This window comes from Rhinoraja longicauda, chromosome 6 (assembly GCF_053455715.1).
Source record: "Rhinoraja longicauda isolate Sanriku21f chromosome 6, sRhiLon1.1, whole genome shotgun sequence".
NCBI classification, from domain to species: domain Eukaryota; kingdom Metazoa; phylum Chordata; class Chondrichthyes; order Rajiformes; family Arhynchobatidae; genus Rhinoraja; species Rhinoraja longicauda.
In genome coordinates, this window is record NC_135958.1 from 28626582 (window position 1) to 28643980 (window position 17399).

The 17399-nt window shown below is 46.2% G+C and overlaps 1 protein-coding gene across 3 annotated transcripts in view; it reads left to right on the forward strand.

Moving 5' to 3' along the window:
* Positions 1-17399, forward strand: part of gse1b (Gse1 coiled-coil protein b) — a 514981-nt gene that overhangs the window by 119007 nt on the left and 378575 nt on the right. The window contains exon 1 of one of the 3 annotated variants that reach the window (XM_078400744.1): positions 7329-7394. The exons of the other annotated variants lie outside the window; for them this stretch is intronic. The gene's annotated coding sequence lies outside the window, so the exon portion shown is untranslated. Of the gene's footprint in view, positions 1-7328; positions 7395-17399 lie in introns of those variants that run through there. 3 annotated transcript variants of the gene reach the window in all.

A 17399-nucleotide genomic window follows, 5' to 3' on the forward strand; every position in this document is an offset into this window, starting at 1 on the left:
GGTTGATGGAAGACTTGATAGAAGTATACACAATTAAGAGAGGCATAGTTAGGGTTGACAGTCGGAACCTTATTCCCAGGGTGGAAATGTCAAAGACTAGAGGGCATCGCTTTATAGTGAGAGTGGCAAAGTTTAAAGGAGATGTGTGAGGCATGTTTTTTTACACAGAGGCTGGTATGTACCTGGAACTCGCTGCCAGGGGTGGTGGTGGTGGCAGATACGATTGGGGCATTACGGAACTATTGGATAGGCACATGGAAAGGCAGAGAATGGATGGATATTGATCAAGTGGAGGAAGAGGAGAATAGTTTAACTTGGCATCAGGTTTGGAATGGATATTATGGGCAGAAGGGCCTGTTCCTGTGCTGGACTGTTCTGTGTTAAATGGATCTAGGAATTCTTGAATGGTAGAATAGGATTGAGGGACTGACCCTATTCTTAATCCTGTGTTGCTTTTGATACATGGGAACGTCTGAAATCATCTTCTCTCGATCAAGAACATTCCTTGTCAGGAACTTTGGTGGAGCAAATGGATTTTGTGTATCTCAGTACACAAATAATTATAAACAGATGTACAGGTGCTAAAGGTTAAAAAGGCTCATGTAGTGTCGGCCTTTACCCTCAGGGTGCGCGCAATTTAAAGGGGAGGAAATGATGCTCCAATTGTACAGAGTCTTAGGCAGAGTTGGCCGAGAATGATGCATTGAATTTTAACATTGTACTTCAGCGCATCGCAAATTCACTAAATTAATAGCAGAAAGAAGCTTTGTTCCAGGCAAAAAAAAGGTAAAATGTAAAAATGTGACTGTGAGGTCCTTAGAAGTGAAATCAGGAAGCAGTTTTTTCAGGAAAAGGATGGCCAAAAATCTGTGGTCCCTGTGAGTGGCATAGGGTGGGAGGTGTCAATTGAAAGCGTCAAGTGTTTTTTGTTGGTTACAGGCCTCAACGTGTATGCAACCAGGGCAATCTAATGGATTTGAGGTAAGGTGGGTATATGGAACGAGCTGCCAGAGGAGGTAGTTGAGGCAGGTACCATAATAACATTTAAAGGACATTTGTACAGGTGCAGGGATTGGAACGGTTTAGAAGGACAGGGGCCAAATGCAGGCAGATGGGACTAGTGTAGATGGGGCATCTTCTGTGGCACGGACCAAAGGGCCTGTATCCATACTCTGTGACTCTATGACTATATGAGGTACATATCCATCCAGATCCAGGATGTGTGGCAGAAGCTCAAGAGATTGAAGAGGTGTTTCTGCTTTTGTATTGTTATTGGGCTGATGTCATAGTTAAACCTGACCCCCATCTTAAAATTCTTTTTTTTGGAAGCGGCTTATGGTGGTGGTGATTGAGTGACAATGTGTTTGGCTGGAGGAATTATGCCCCTGTGGTTGAATGATTGAGAAAGGCTCACTGACTAATGGCACAATTGAACCCACTGAGAAAGCTGGTGTTTTTTTAGTTTAGCGAGATAATGCATGGAAACAGGCCCTTCGGCCCACTGAGTCAACACTAACCATCCACACTAGTTCTATGCTATCCTACTTTCACTATCAACTCCATACACATCAAGGGCAATTTTACAGAGACCAATTAACCCCCGAAGAAGGGTCCCAGTCCAAAATGTCACCAATCCATTTTCTCCAGGGATGCTGCCTGTGTTGCTCCAGCATTTTGTGTCTCTCTTTGGTATAAACCTAAAAACCCTGCATGTCTTATGAGAGAGGAAACCAGAGGAAACCCACATGGTCATAGGGAGAATGTGCAAATTCCCCACAGACAGCACCCGCGGTCAGGACCGAACCCGAGTCTCGGGAGCTGTGTGGCAGTAAATCTACCAGCTGCCCCTTCAACGTATTCAGATGTAAAGCTTACCATATGAGGTCAAATGAACAGGTTAGCCGTGATGTTAAGATGGAGATACAAGAAACTACGATGCTTTAATCTTGAGTACAACACAATGTGCTAAAGTAACTCAACAGGTCAGGCAGCGTCTCTGGAAGGCAAGGATAGATGATGTTTTGGGTCGGGGGGGGGGGGGGGGGGGTAGAAAGCTGAAAAGCTGGAAAAGAGATGGGGCAGAACAAAGCCTGGAAAGTGATAGGTGGATACAGGTAAGGAGTTTTTGAATGGCATATGGATGGACACAGACCCGAGCTGAATGGGAGTCAAATAGGCAGTAAGATAAGGAAAGAAGAGGAGTGAAATGTGAAACCAGAGAAAAGGATGTAGGTGAAAGGGGGTGGGGGTTGATAGTAAGAAGAATGGGCGCACCTCTGCATGTGACACCGGGAAGAGTGGGGGAGGGAAGATGTTGTGGGGGGGGGGGGGGGGGGGGGGGGGGGGTGGTTTGGGCTGTTACCTAGAATTGGAGAATTCATTGTTCAGCTGTCTTTAACAGAGCATGACCTCTGATGAGGGTAGCTGGAATCTCTGGAGTAAGAGTAACAGGTAGGAAATTATATCAAAAAAAGAAAAGTTGAACAAAAGAAGCATTAATTATCCATGAAAGAAAACACCCTGGTAGGCTCACAATTGTGGTCACCGGTTAATTTTGAATAGATCATCAAAACGAAATGTTTTTAAAAGGTTGTTTTAATGTCAGTTCTGATTCTTCAGGCTAAAGTGTGCTGTTTATTCCAATTTTACTGCTGGATGTTGAAAGTTAAACTTCATTTCTGTAGCATTTTAACCCTCGGACATCAAAGTACTTGCATCCAAGGGTGTTATGTTGAGGCTACATTTGGAATATTGTGAGCAGTTTTGCACCCCATATCTGAGGAAGGATGGGCTGACATTGGAGAGGGTCCAGTGGAGATTTACCAGAAAGATCCTGGGGATGATTGGGTTAATGTATGAACAGCATTTGAAAGCTCCAGGCCTGTGCTCACTGGAGTTTAGAAGGATGAGAGGGGATCTCATTGAGATCCTACAAAATAATGAAAGGCCTAGATAGAGTGGATTTGGAGAGAATATTTCCACTAGTGGGAGAGTCTGGGTCCAGAGGGCACAGCCTCGGAAGAAAACAATGTACCTTTAGAATGGAGATGAGGAGGAATTTCTTTAGCTGAAGGGTGGTGAATCTGTGAAATTCATTGACACTGATGGCTATGGAGGCCGTCTTTGGGTATTTTTAAAACAGAGATTGCTAGGTTCTTGATTAGTATGGGCGTCAAGGTCATGGGGGGAAGGCAGGAGAATGGGATTGAGAGGGAAAAATAGATCAGCCATCGATGGGCCGGATGGCCTAATTCTGCACCTATGTCTTACGGTCGTATGGTGTGTCTGGGACATGGAATTGAAGGACCACCAATTCACACATGATAACCTCTGACAAACAGCAATTGGTTAATGACTGGATAATCTGTTCCTGAGTTGTTGGTCATGGGTTAAGTATTGGCCAGGGCAGCAATAAATGTCAGTAGCATTGACCTGAAGCACGTTTTTCGTGCATTCATGTAAACTAAGCATTTACAATAGCTCCCCAGCCTCAGGTAACACAAGGTGACTGCACAAATTGTGTGGAAATGCAAGATCACAAACTTTGAACTAAGGTCACAGGAACATTTATAGAAAAAAATGTATGTTCCAAAAATTCCGGAACTGCAGCTTATCCACATTTATCTTTTCATATAATAGAAAAATCTGCAAATTAGAAATTTAGGCCCAATACTGTCTATTATTCATGTACAGGTTGGTCCATCTGTAGAATTGACTGAAGAGTAATGGATGTGTACCCAACAAAAGTCACGTACTAATGTCACTGCAGGTGTGCTTCCTCACAGACTGGGCGGCACTGTGGCACAACGGATAGAGCTGCTGCCACACAGCTCCAGAGGCCTGGGTTTGGGCTGACCATGGGTGCTGGGGAGTTTGCTCGTTCTCCCTGTGACTGCGTGGGTTTCCTCCGGGTGCTCTGGTTTCCTCCCACATCCCAAAGATGTTCTGGTTTGTAGGTGAATTGGCCTCTGAAAATTGTTCCTAAAGTGTAGGGAGTGGGTGAAAAAGTGGGATAACATAGAACTAGTGTGAACGGTGATCGATGGTTGGCGTAGACTCGGAGAGTGGAAGGGCCTGTTACCATGCTGTATATATGTATGTGTGTGTGTGTGTGTATTTATTTATATATAATTGCAATATATATATTTTGTTATATATATTTCTACTGAAGACAGACACAAAATGGAGTAACTCAGCAGGACAGGCAGCATCTCTGGAGAGAAAGAATGGGTGATGTAACGGGTCAAGACCCTTCTTCAGACCTTCCTTTGGAGTCTGAAGAAGGGTCTCGACCTGATAGGTCACTCATTCCTTCTCTCCAGAGATGCTGCCCGTCCTGCTGAGTTACTCCAGCATTTTGTGTCTATCTTCAAAGTAAACCAGCATTTGCAGTTCCTTCCTACACAAATACATCCACTGAACTTTTTTTCATTTTTTATGTAGTTTACAGAGTACTGCGTTTACCCATTCTGCTGTGCTGCTGCAAGTAAGAATTTCATTGTTCTGTCTGGGACATGTGACAATAAAACACTCTTGACTCTTGAACCCAACTACATTTAAGTTGAGCCACAATTTGTTTGACTGGAGCTGTGATGCCCCTTCTGGTTGAATGATTAAGAAAGACTATTGCAATGTTTCAGAGGCAACAGGACAGCGCCCTTTCATTCTGAGGCTATGACCTCTGGTCCTAGACTCTCCCACCTGTGGAAACATCCTTTCCACATCCACTCTATCTACGCCTTTCGTTATTTGTAGGTTTCAATGAGGTTCCCCCTCAACCTTCTAAACTCCAGCTAGTAGAGGCCCAGTGTTGTCACATGACGTGCTGCACACTGCGATCTCCATCCCTTCAAACATCCTGCATCCTGCAGGGATCTGTGGCACAGCAACCGTGCAGGGCAGCACGTGGAGTTGCCCATGTACCCATGGGATCTTTGTGTCCCAGCTTCCATGTCTTTTCCTTCCCACCTCCCCAATAGCAGTGTTTTATGCTGCCGCTCTCTGGTTTGGGGGGGAGAGGCCCTTTAAGGTTAACAAGGAACAAGACACAAAGTGCTGGAGTAACTCAGCGGCAGGCAGCGTCTATGAAGGACAGGGATAGGTAATGCTTTGGGTGGGAACCATCCTTCAGACCTTTGTCTGGAATGATGGAAGTTCGTCAGACTGAAACTTCTTCCTCTCCGCGCATTTACTGGACTTTTTATTGCGCTAAACACTATTCCCTTTATAAGAAAATAACTGCAGATGCTGGTACAAATCGAAGGTATTTATTCACAAAATGCTGGAGTAACTCAGCAGGTCAGGCAGCATCTCAGGAGAGAAGGAATGGGTGACGTTTCGGGTCGAGACCCTTCTTCAGACTATTCCCTTTATCATATATCGAGCGGATGGCTCGATTGTAATCATGTACATGGTCTTTCCGCTGTTGACATGCAACAAAAAAAGCTTTTCACTGTTCCTCGGTACACGTGACAATAAACTAAACTAAACTATGTCAGTTCTAGAGGAGAGGGAAAATGGAGGGGGGGAGGGCGGTTCAGAGAAGGAATCGACATGCGGAGTCGGTCTCAACGTCTTCCTGCATTCCTTACTTGTGAAGGTGATGGAATTTGAGGAAGGACATTCTTGCTATTGAGGGCGTGCAGCGTAGGTTCACTAGGTTAATTCCCGGAATGGCGGGACTGTCGTATGTTGAAAGACTGGAGCGACTAGGCTTGTATACACTGGAATTTAGAAGGATGAGAGTGGATCTTATTGAAACATATAAGATTATTGAGGGATTGGACACGTTAGAGGCAGGAAACATGTTCCCAATGTTGGGGGAGTCCAGAACCAGGGGCCACAGTTTAAGAATAAGGGGTAGGCCATTTAGAACGGAGATGAGGAAAAACATTTTCAGTCAGAGAGTTGTAAATCTGTGGAATTCTCTGCCTCAGAGGGCAATGGGGGCCAATTCTCTGGATGCTTTCAAGAGAGAGCTCTTAAAGATAGCGGAGTCAGAGGGTATGGGGAGAAGGCAGGAACGGGGTACTGATTGTGAATGATCAGCCATGATCACATTGAATGGCGGTGCTGGCTCGAAGGGCCGAATGGCCCCCTCCTGCACCTATTGTCTATTGTGCATGTGAATGTGAGAGTGTGCCTTTTATGTTGGTGTGTGCATGGGAGCAGGTGACTGAGGCTGTGTACACGTATGATGTTTGTATGCGGTTTTGTGTGTGGTGTATGAGAGGGTATTTTGGCATTGCACGGATGTGTGAACACGGGGTGGGGGTGTAATTGTGCCTGTCTGTCTGTCTGCCTGCTGGCATACATTTCTGTGTGTATCTTTGTCTGTGAAAGTGTGCGGCTACTCAACAAAAGAACGGCCGCTTGCTTCCAAGTTTGGTGTCCTGGCGGCTGAAGTGACGGGGAGAAGAGAAGAGAAGAGAGGCCAGTGTTTTGTGCAGTGAAACTCTTCACCTGCCCGTGCAAGTTGGAGGGGAGGGCTTGTTTGCCTCGGTCACTAATAACGCGCTGTCACAAATTTCAAGCCTCAGTGCCCGAGACAAATGGGTGGTTCCATTTCAAAGTAATTTGTGCATTTTGTTAAATAAAGGAGAAAGCAAAATAAAAAGCGAGGAGGTCTGAAGGGGGAGAGACAGGATGAATTAGTCAGCACAAGTTATCGACGGGCCTGGGGTACAAGTGGATTGTCACAAAGCCCAGCAGAAAGTGGAGTTTTATAATCCTATTAGGCATCAGGAGTCCAGCTCTGCATATGTCCACAGCAGCTGGTATATCTGTGGCGGCCCACTGGATTTCACAGCGCAGGTAGTTCCTTTCTGACTGCAAACCTCACCTTGGCGTCGCCGGACAAGCAAACGCCGGCCACCCTTCCCCTCTGAAGCTGGGAGCTGGCAATACCCTCAGGGCAACACTCGGGTTGCAGCAAACCAGCCCTTTGTCCCTGTAATCTCTTCCCTGAGAGCCCATAGACATCCCCCCACTGGCATGGTAGCTCCCACCTCGGGCACAACTCTGCATGTGAATACACATTCATTATCTAATCTCCACTATGTTTAATTTACAAGCCTTTTGCTACTGGAGCCATATGTTTCTTTTGTTTTCACTAGTTCTTTGTTGTGTCAGCCCTGCCTCGCTGTCCCTGATTTCCCTGTGTGTGTGAGTCCAGTGTGTGCAACCAGCAACAACAAAAAAACCCCGAGCGAGGTTAGTCGTCCCTCTGCTCCGCTTTGAGACAAGAGTTTTTTTTTTGTTGTTGTTCTTGTTGTCATCTATATATGTGCACGTACAATACATATCGATAACGAGAGAGAGAGGGGGAAGGTTTACTGTTCGACTGCAGGGATTCATTTGGATGCAGCTGGCTGTTGGAACTTGATTCCTTCCAGGTGAGAGAACAACGCTTGTTGCTGCTTCTTATTTTTGCAAAGTTGCCAGTGTGTTCCTGCTTGTTTGTGGCGGCCGCCTCCCTTCGTTGGAGGTTAAAAGCTGGGGATTTTCAGCGCTGTTGGGAAAAGTTTTTTTGTTTTGGACTCGGCTACCTGTTGAAGCAGCTCTCCGTCCCCCGAGCTGGTGAAATATTAAGGAGCGACGTGAAGACAGGCCATTGGTGCTGTGTTTTAACCCATGTGGCTTATTCATTCCATGTTCAGCTGCCTTTTATCACCGAAGAGCCACGGATTCCCAACCAAAGCTTGCTTGCCCACTGCTGTGTGTGTGTGTGTGTCCAAAGTACTTTACTTTATCAGTGAATCCAGCCGCCTGCTACTTTAAAGGTTGACTCCTTGGGCTGAAGTGTTGTTTCATGTTTTGCCAGTTGTTAGAAGGTGCTTTACTGACGCAAGGTGTCTTGTCAGCCAGCTACATTCTTTATACTGGGGTGCAGAGCGTGTGAAAAGGGGTTAGGGGTGGCAGACGAGACGTCGAAGGCAGGGATTTCTGCAGAGTTACAGGTAGCAGAGTTGCTGTGTTAGTAAGGAACTGCAGATGCTAGTTCAAGGAGTCGCTGGGCGGTTTTGAACTCAGCGTTTAGTGTGTACTGCCTGGTCTTTGGCGGCCCAGCCTGTGAAAGAGGAGCCTGCTGTTGCCAACATTTCTGCCTGGCAAGTCGAGGGAGGCTCGGTGTATTTGAGCCTCTCTCCCTGCTCATTTACTCTGAGCTGATTACTGTTTGCCACAGGAAGTTACAAGACACTTGTTTGCAACGGAGTCTTATTTTCTCTACATTCTTTGCTCTTTGCATTAAAAAAAAAGAAGATATTTGTGGGGTGGTGACGCCCCTCAAAAGAGGGAAATAATATCACCCCAGGGCGCCACAGGAGTGACGAGTGCTTGGTATAAGGATATTTCTGTGAAACTACCCCACCCGAAACGTCACCCATTCCTTCTCTCCAAGATGCTGCCTGACCTGCTGAGTTACTCCAGCATTTTGTGAATAAATACCTTCCACACTAATGGATATTTATATGTAAAGCCTCTGCTTTGATAATGTCTGAATAATTTTTGCACATTTCATATTTAGTGTATACTTTAATTCTGAATAAAGTTTGTTTGATTTAAAAAAAAAAAAATACAGCATGGGAACAGGCCCTTCGGTCAACCAAGTCCATGCTGACCACCAATCACACGTTCAAGTTTCTACTAGTTTCTATGTTATCCCACTTTCTCATCCACCTTACACACTAGGGGGCAATTTTCAGAGGGCCAATTAACATACAAACCTCCATGTCTTTGGGATGTGGAAGAAAACTGGAGCTCCCGGAGGAGACCCACACGGTCACAGGGAGAACATCTCACACACAGAGACAGACACACACACACACACACACACACACACACACACACACACACACACACACACACACACACACAGAGACACACACACACACACACACCCACCACCCCCCCCCCCCCTCTGAGGCAGCAGCCTTAATGCCCCGCGCAATACCCTGAAAAGCCAGACACACGCTGAACAATTTTGTTCCAATGTAGTCCACTATGGAGCTTTTCAGTAGGTCAGGCAGCATCTGTGGAGAGAGAAGCAAAGGGAACTTTGCATCAGAAAAAGGAAAAAGTTATAAATCAATCTTGTTTGAGGTTGTGGAATTGCAGGGGCCACTGGAGAGAAGAAATGGCTTGGGTGTAACACAGTGGCCACCAAGAGAAGCTGAATGACACAAGGGGTGGTGGTGCTGGTGCTGGGGGGGGGGGGGGGGGGGGGGGTTGAAGAGCTTAGTTTTAGTTTAGTTTATTATTTTCATGTGTTCGTAAGTTCATAAATCATAGGAGCAGAATTAGGCTGTTCAGCCCATTGAGTCTCCTCCACCATTCTATCATGGCTGATCTATCTTTCTCTCTTAGCCCCATTCTTTTGCCTTCTCCCCATAACTTTGACACCCTTACTAATTGAGAACCGTTCAGTCTCCATTTTTAAAATACCCATTCACTTGGCCTCCACAGCCGTCTGTGGCAATGAATTCCACAGATTTACCATCCCTTGACTTAAGAAATTGCTCCTCATCTCTAAAGATACGTCTTTTTATTCTGCAAGGTGAAGTAAAAAGCTTTTTTGTTGCGTACTATCCAGTCAGCAAAAGGACTATGATGATTACAATCCACTGTGTACCGGTACAGGATGATGGGTATAATGTTTAGAGCATGATACATCCAGTAATGTACGATCAATGATAGTTCAAAGCTCTCCAATGAGGTGGATGGGAGGTCAGGATCGCATTCTAATTGGTGAAGGATGGCTCAGATGCCTGAAATAACAGCTGGGAAGAAACTGTCCTTAAATCTGGAGGTATGCTTGTTAATCACAGCTGATCTGTTTGGGGAAGTGTAAATAGCAGAAGTTGAAAAAGAATTCCTTACAGCAGCGCAGTGGTAGAGTTACTGCCTGACAGCACCAGAAACCCGGATTCGATCCTGGCTACAGGTGCTTGGCTGTACGGAGTTTGTACATTCTCCCCGTGACCTGTATGGGTTTTCTCAGGGATCTCCCGTTTCCTCACGCCCTCCAAAGATGTGCAGGTTTGTAGGTTAATTGGCTTGGTATAACTGTAAATTGTCCCCAGTGTGTGTAGGATAGTGTAAGTGTGCAGGGATCGCTGGTCGGCACGGAATCAGTGGGCCGAAGGGCCTGTTTCCGCACTGTATCTCTAAACTAAACTAAACAGAGGCAAGAGGAAACATGAAGAAACTGAGACACAGAGTGCAGCAATTGCTGGAAATCAGAAATAAAAGCATGCTTGGGATATGCAGCAGGTCAGGCAGCATTTGTGAGACAGAAAAATGGAATGGCCAGTTCTGATAAACAGAAAAGGCTGGTTCACTGAAATTGTTGAGTTCACTGCTGAACAGGCAGGTACACTAACAGCAATGTAAAAGACAATTGGATAGGTACATGGATAGTTCTTAAATTATAGGAGTACAATTAAACCATTTGGCCAATTGAGTCTAAATGTCTAGAGGAAATATTCAGAGTGATATGGGCAAAATGTGGGTAGGTGGGGCTAGATTAGATGGGGCAACTTGGATAGCATGGATGAGTTGGGCCAAAGGGTCTTTTTCCATGTTGCATGACTGACTCTACTATAACCCTGTGTCCAGATGGAAGATGAGATGTTGTACCTTAAGGTTGTGTTGGGAATCATTGGAGCATTCTAAAACTAGGAAGACAGGGGGCAGAGTGAGAGTGGAATGAAGAATGAAAATGTTTGGCAAATGGCATCTCAGGGTCCCCGTGCCAGAATGGACATGTCCAGTGCAGAGGTTCTGCAAAATGATCATCCAATCTATGTTTAGTTTCTCCATTGTGGTGGAGACCATATCTTGAGTACCAAGTGTAATGTACTAAATTGGTGCAACCAGTAAAGCTGCTGACATTGATGAAATCCTGATCTCTGAAGTTCTCTGTGCTGAGTTTGCATGTTTTCCCTGCCACATGTGGGCTTCCTCCAACAACTCCAAGCTTCGCGGACTGCTAAGTTGCCCTAAGTTGCGGCACAGCGGTAGAATTGCTGCCATACAGCGCCAAAGACCTGGGTTTGATGCTAACTAACGGCGCTACCTGTTGGGAGCTTGTACCTTTTCCCTGTGACCTCATGGGTGACCTTCGGGTGCTCCTCCAAAATTCCAAAGACATGTAGGTTTGTAGGTTGGTTGGCCTCTGTAAATTGTCCCTCGTGTGTAGGATAGTGCAAGTGATTGCTGGTTAGCGTGGACTCGGTGGGCCCGGTTTCATGTTATATCTGTAAAACCAAAAAGTAAAGCTAAGTGTAAGTTACAGGGTGGAGCTAGGAAGAATCCATGGGGGCAGTTGGAGGATTAATAAACAAATGAAATTGTTCTGTGAGCCGGCATAGACTTGACAGGCTGATGTTGTACGGAGATGGATATGTTGCATTTTTAAATGTTCTCAGCTGAACAGCAGATATACTCCCAACTTTTCATATGTCACTATGGTATGTGCCCATATGGTTATGTTATAAGTTCAGGGAATTCAAACTGAAGTGTTTTTGATCATCAGGGAATAGCTTTAAGGTGAGAGGGGCAAAGTTTAAAGGAGGTGTGTGGGGCAAGTTTTGTTTTCCACAGAGGGTGGTAAGTGCCTGGAACACACTGGTGGTAGAAGCTGATATGTTAGTGGCATGTAAAAGACCAGGATAGGCATGTGGATAATCAGGGAATGGATGGGTTATGTGCAGGTCGCTAAGTGATGGGCTTGGCATCATGTTCAGCACAGGCGTTGTGGGCCGAAGGGCCTGTTATTAAGCTGTACTGTTCTCTGTTCTGTTTGCTGGATGGTGGTATCACGGCTGAGGCGAGCTTTTCTTGGTTATTCCAAATTCCCTTGGGGAGGTGATAGTGGGCCTCCTTCACTATGGGTTGGAGTGGGTTGCAAATCCAGATCGGAGAACAGCTCATAATGAAACATATTGCAGTGAACCTCGGGTTCCACATTGGCTGGACAGGGTAGGGATAACTGATTTCCTCCTGTTGGTGAACCCTTTCAAGGTTTTCAAAATCGGTCACGTTTACTTTAAAAAAAAATTCTAGAATCACTTAATCCACCAAATTTCTATTTTCAGCCACCAGACTTGCATTTGGAATTCACATTGTGCTTTGATAATGTGAGCTAGGATGCTGGGCCGAATTAGTTTAGTTTAGAGATACAATGTGGAAACAGGACCTTCAGCCCACGGGGTCCGCGTCGACCAGCGATCCCCGCACATTAACACTATCCTACACACACTAGGGACAATTTTTACATTTACCAAGCCAATTAATCTACATACCTGTACGTCTTTGGAGTGTGGGAGGAAACCGAAGATCACGGAGAAAACCCATGCAGGTCACGGGGAGAACGTACAAACTCGGTACAGGCAGCACCCTGTAGTCGAGATCGAACCCGGGTCTCCGGCGCTGCATTCGCTGTAAGGCAGTAACTCTACCGCTGCGCCACAGTCCCTGGTCCCTGTTCAAGTTACTGTTGCAGGAGCCTCTGGAGTGGGTAGACAGGGTCAGGGTTAACATCCCAGTTGAAAGGGCAGTAATTCATAGCCTGGCTGATGGGTTGGCATTCATTGATTCAGTGATTGGCAGGGTCGTTACTCATTACCTAGTGATCGCTCATCACTCAGATACTTGGCTGAGATCAAATGAGCCATGATCTTATGGAACAGCAGAACAGGCTCAAGGGGACTTTTAGCCACCCTCTACTCCTATTACTTACATTCTTAGGACCTGGTGCCTGAGTGGTGTGATGATGGATTACAAAATAATTTCCAGCATTCAGACATGCGATCATAAATTGAAGGGATATTTGCTTTGGCAGAACTTTTTCACAAAGACAGAAACATCTGAATTTGGCTCCCAGTTATGGTGGTGTCCCATAACACTCGCTGGCCTGATTTCCCGGTGTGACTTGGTTTTCCACTGTGAGCACTAAACGAGATGTCAACATCCTTGAATGAGAAAAGACGACAAGTTGGAATCTTCGGGAAAGTCCGGAGATATTTTGAACAAGTTTACTGCAGGGAAATGTGCAGGAAGGAACTGCAGATGCTGGTTTAAACCAAAGATAGACACAAAATGCTGGAGTAACTCGGTGGGACTGGCAGCATCTCTTGAGAGAAGGAATGGGTGACGTTTCGGGTTGAGACCCTTCTTCAGGGATCATTTTATCGATAGTAGATAAAGCCAGACTGTGGTTCAGTCGCTTGAGTGGTGAATGGCTAGATATGGGCCATGAATCACACCCATTTCCCAAGGTTGGAATCTCCATCACCCTTCCCGTGGGTCTGCCACTGCACTCTTGTCTGATGGAAATGGCTGGGAAGTGAGGCCCATGTTCCTCCCCTGTTGCACCGCCAGTGACCACGGTCTCCAGTGTTGCCCGTAAACTCTCAAGCTGCAATAAAGGCCAAGTCAAGTCAAGTTTATTTGTCACATACACATAAATGTGCAGTGAAAGGCCTTTGATTCAATTGGGTGGAGAGAGGAAATCCTACAGCTCCCAACAATCACCCAACAAAGCCCAGTAAAGGATTGGCCATGACCATCAGTGGAAGCTTTACTCTGATCTTTGGCAGCTTATAGGCCTCTTCAACGTACCAGCCATTGCTGCAGTTTTCTTGGCTGGGTTGATGGTCTTGGCACTGGCATCCAGACTCTATTGAATGAAGCAATCCGATCAGAGCAATGCTTGGAGCTGAGCAGAGCTACCAAGATCCTGCAAACTCAACTTGTGTGAATTCCCCCCTGAAGAGTTTAATCCGTCTTCACTCACCCCTCCCCTCTGATGATTTTGAACTCTCTGCTGAATTCTGTAATCCCTACGCCGTTGTGATAAGGTCCCAAATTCCAGAATTGCTTCTCCTTCTCTTTTTGCCTTTCTCCCTCTTTGAGACTCTCCTTGATACCATCTTCTTGGCATTTTTTCTTGTTTTATCATGGTTCCATCGATGGCTTCACCACTGTGCTAAAGCCGGTGGGTAAACAAATATTGTCAGACACACCTGCTCAGTGATGTGAGTTGGGAATGCTCTTGACCACATGTTCGGCAAGTGGCAATTTCTCCTTCCACGATGACAATATTTTATGTATTTGTTGACAAGAACGACGCTGATATCTATTGTCTGTCCCTCGTAACCCCTGAACTGAGGAGGTACTTAAGAGAGAGAGTCTGGAGACCCATTCCTGTTAGACCATGTTAGGAAGATCATCACCATTATTGTTACTGGCTTTGTATTGTGAGATTTGACCTTGTGTTACTGAATCAGGGTCCAAACTGCTGCCATAGCTCTAATTTTGAATCTCCAATAGATTCCCGTAGCATGGATAGTGACATTGACTAAAGGGCACAAAGTGCTGGAGTCACTCAGTGGGTCAGGCTGTATCTCTGGAGAGCATTGATAGGTGATGTTTCGGATCAGGACTCTTCTTCAGACTCACAGGGTACGGAAGGAGAACTGTTGCGAGAAGCGGCACGGTAGCGCAGCGGTAGAGTTGCTGCTTTACAGCGAATGCAGCGCCGGAGACTCAGGTTCGATCCTGACTACGGGTGCTGCACTGTAAGGAGTTTGTACGTTCTCCCCGTGACCTGCGTGGGTTTTCTCCGAGATCTTCTGTTTCCTCCCACACTCCAAAGACGTACAGGTATGTAGGTTAATTGGCTGGGTAAATGTAAAAATTGTCCCTAGTGGGTGTAGGATAGTGTTAATGTATGGGGATCGCTGGGCGGCACGGACTTGGAGGGCCGAAAAGGCCTGTTTCCGGCTGTATATATATGATATATGATAAGCGGTGGATTAAGTTCAGGTACCTGAAATCCTGGTTGTATCTGAACTGGGAGGTCTGGGCAGCGCAGTGGCGCAGCACTAGAGTTGATACCTTACAGTGCCAGAGACCCGGATTCGATCCTGACTATGGTTGCTCTACTGTAAGGAGTTTGTAAGTTCTGTCTGTGACCGCTTGGGTTTTCTCCTGGTGCTTCGGTTTCCCCCCCACATCCCAAAGATGTACAGGTTTGTAAGTTAATTGGCTTCGGTAAAATTGTAAATTGTCCCTAGTGTGCAGGATAGTGCTGGTGTACGGGGTGGTCACCGGCCGGTGCGGACTCAGTGGGCTGAAGGGCCTGTTTCCGCGCTGTATCTCTAAAGTCTAAAGTCAAAGTCTGGAACCGGAGCAGGAAGCCACGCGGCACAAGATGGTGGCGCAGGCAGGTGCAGAGGGAACGCACGCGGCTGTGGTAGACAGTCCGACTCTGAACGTGGTTGTCGAGCCACAGAGCAGCAGGAATCCTAGAGTGATGGGAGGTGGGCTCTTGGCCAAGTGTGGCAGTAGATTGGAAAGATGCTGTCTTGAGGACCGTAACTGTCCGTGCACACAGTGAATGGCGTCAGCAGGGGAGGGGGTGTGGCGACAGAAAGTATGAGTGGGTCCAGGTGTTTTCCCACTGAGAGGGAGGGGACAAGGAGAAGTGGGGAGCATTGTGATCAATTCAGACCCAGTGTGGCTTTGCCGCTGCAGTATAAATAGTCAGTACTTAATGTCCCCATCCCGGGGAGAGAGGCTGATTGTGTTTTATCAGAGGCGTTGGACTAACTGCTGATTGTTTTGTTAAGTAAAGCTCTTTGGTTAACACAAGGTTGGAGGCAGCAGCTTTAAGCACAGTGTGTGGCTGCCATTTACTGAATGCTCTTGTGATAACTTATTCAGGGCAAGACCGCAGAAAATGTGGGAGGTGTTTAACTTCAACAAGCATGTGGCAAGTCTGTTGTGCCATTCGGGAGCCTGTAAGCACTGTGGATTGTGTGGGACCTGTAGGTTTCGGGACTGTTCACAACAATACCTACTTGTATTTACATCAAATTATCCAGAGATACTTGCTTGGGATAAGGTTATCAAGCAAAATTTGACACCGCGGTATTAATGTAGAAAGAAAGAACTGCAGATGTTGGTTAAATACACAAAAGGACACAAAGTGCTGGAATAAGAGTCCCAGCCCAAACCGTCACCTACTGCCTGACCCACTGAGTTATTCCAGCACTTTGTGTCTATCTTTGCTGGAGTGACTCAGCGTGTTGGACAGCAAAGATAGACGGAAAATGCTGGAGTAACTCGGTGGGTCAGGCAGCATCTCTGGAGAACATGGAATGGTCAAAACCCTCCTTCAGACTGAAGAGTCAGGAGAGAGGGAAACTAGAGGTATGAAAATGTTCAGAACAAATCAGAGCCGGGACTGATGACCAGGGCAAGGTGGAGCCCACAATGGTCTATTGGCTGTGGAAGAGATGATAAGAACGAGATACAAGTCGGAAGAAGGTTCTCGACCCGAATCATCACCCATTCCTTCTCTCCAGAGATGCTAACTGTCCCGCTGAGTTACCCCAGCATTTTGTGTCTAAGGAAGAGATATATGGATGTGAACAGTGGAGCTGGCGAGATGACTAGGGTGGGGAAGGGGCAGGGAGAGGAGGGGGGGGGGGGGGAATGCAAGGGTTACTTGAAATTAGAGAAATCAATATTCATACCACTGGGTTGTAAACTGCCCAAGCGAAATATGAAATCTCTGGAGATCATGGATAGGTGGCGTTTCAGGTCGAGACCCTTCTTCGCAGTATTAAGGTGATGTGTGAAACAAGAACTGCGGATGCTGGTTTACAAAAGAAGATGCAGAGTCTTTGAGTAGCTCAGTGGGTCAAGCGGTATCTCAGGACAACATGGATCAGCGATGGTTTGGTCAGAATCCTTCTTCAGACTGAAAGAGTGATAATAGGCAGATAGTATAAGAAAATAACTGCAGATGCTGGTACAAATCGAAGGTATTTATTCACAAAATGCTGGAGTAACTCAGCAGGTCAGGCAGCATCTCAGGAGAGAAGGAACGGGTGACGTTTCGGGTCGAGACCCTTCTTCAGTCTGAAGATGGGTCTCGACCCGAAACGTCACCCATTCCTTCTCTCCTGAGATGCTGCCTGACCTGCTGAGTTACTCCGGCATTTTGTGAATAAATACCTTCGATAATAGGCAGATGATCAGAGGTTAGGTCACAGAAATAGATTTTATGAAGCATCTTAAATGGGGAGAACTGGAGAGATTTTGTGAAGAAATTCTTAGAGACTTGGCAGTCACGATCTAGCAATTAAAATTGTTTGAAAAAACAGAATTTGAAGGAGCAGAGGTAGCTCTAGAGGTTGTAGGTTAGTAGGGAATTATATAGGGGGAAGGGTGAGATATTGGACATAGATCTGCAGTCTCCTATAGCTTGCTCATTTCCTTGGCTAGATTTGTTTACGTTATACTTTAGAATTACAGTGCAGAAACAGGCCCTTCGGCCCACCACGACTGCGCTGACCAGTTGATCACCCCATCCACTAGCACTATCC